This window comes from Aplysia californica, unplaced genomic scaffold (genome assembly GCF_000002075.1).
Source record: "Aplysia californica isolate F4 #8 unplaced genomic scaffold, AplCal3.0 scaffold00828, whole genome shotgun sequence".
Classification (NCBI taxonomy): domain Eukaryota; kingdom Metazoa; phylum Mollusca; class Gastropoda; order Aplysiida; family Aplysiidae; genus Aplysia; species Aplysia californica.
The window spans coordinates 243,704-245,157 of NW_004798098.1; the positions used below are offsets into that span (position 1 = coordinate 243,704).

At 46.3% G+C, this 1,454-nt stretch overlaps 1 protein-coding gene across 1 annotated transcript in view; it reads left to right on the top strand.

Moving 5' to 3' along the window:
- The window catches only part of LOC101864100 (methyltransferase-like protein 24), a 13,994-nt gene that overhangs the window by 7,933 nt on the left and 4,607 nt on the right, over nt 1-1,454 (top strand). The gene's annotated exons all lie outside the window — the stretch shown is intronic.

The window sequence follows — 1,454 nt, forward strand, 5'->3', positions numbered from 1 at the left end:
CGGTAGCTCCCCTCCATGGGTCTGAGAGTGTCGGTTGAGTGTCGGCCGAGTATTATGAGTGGGAGTGTCTCCAGTGCTGGCGCTGTCTTCATTGGAGACTGGGTCCTGGGTAGAAAAAAATGGGGAGGTCGGGCCGCCTCTTGGTGACGCGCTGTCTCTCTGAAAGCGGTGTCGGCTTGGGTTTGGCGTCCTTTTGTTTGACCTGTTTATCTCTGAGATATTTTAAATTCTATTTTTCTTTACCTCCTCTTTTTGACTTTTTAGGTTTTGGAAAACTATTTAAATTGTTTTCTCTTAGTCTCCTCATAACATTCGGGGGTATGGAGACATGGTTCAGTGGTCGAAATGACAACAGAGTGTCTGGGGAGTATGTTGTTCTATTTTCCTCTTCAGTGAATAGATTTGCACTGTCTGTGTCAAAAACCATAGCCTGGGTGACCATATGAAAAAGTGTTCACTTGTCAAAACAATATTTTAGTAAAGAGAGACCTGGACCAAAACGATCAAAAACACGTAGACTAGTCTTGATAACATCAGTCCACCAACACAAAAAAACCTGAACTAACTCTTATAGTTTTCATTATTTCAAGGATAAATTTATATCACGCTAATCACCGAATCTTAACACACGTGATAGTATAACTTTTAAAAATATCCAGAAATTAAAACAGCCAGGAACACCACAAATGAAGAGGAGCACAGAAGGCTGCCTGTTGGCCCGATCGTGACTCACTCACAAGATCTATTCACTATTCACGAGCTCTTTCGAGGAAGAGAGGAGAGCCTTGAAAATGGCCTTTGACTGGATCGACAAACAGTGTGATGCATCCAACTCGGTCGCTATCTTCACTGACAATCAATCGCTATGCATGGCTCCAGTGGAAACATCACCATCCCTCGACCAAATGCGACTAAGCATAAATAATACAACACCTTTACCCACGATTCAGGGGATCCCTGGTCAATGCGATATCCTCGGCAACGATCTCGCTAACAGTAATGCCAAACTGGCAACAGCACTGCCGGGCCCAGGCCGCCAAATTGCATGAAAATGCGTGCGCACAGATAAAACTGATCACAATAAATCCCTCCGATATCCCACACGCGGACGAAGGAAATACACAGGGCAATTTCATTAAAACGAGAGGCTCAAATCAAGTCCCGCAGTGACCAGTCACTACTGGCAAAAATCAGGACCGGTCACTTCTCAGGGTTGCGGGCCTAAAAAAATAGAATATTCAAAACAACGGACCCTATCTGTCCATTGTGCAGCGAGAAGCCCCAAGATTTGGAGCACTGGCTGCATGAGAGATGCCCCGCCACGGAGGTCCGGCGGTGACATCTCTTTGGGGAGGGTTCAGGGAGGTTGGACTGCCTCACCCGCTACCCAAGAGAGGCGGTGGCCCTGGCCAAGAGCATGCTCTTCAGGGCTTCAAACATTTCGAACAAATAGG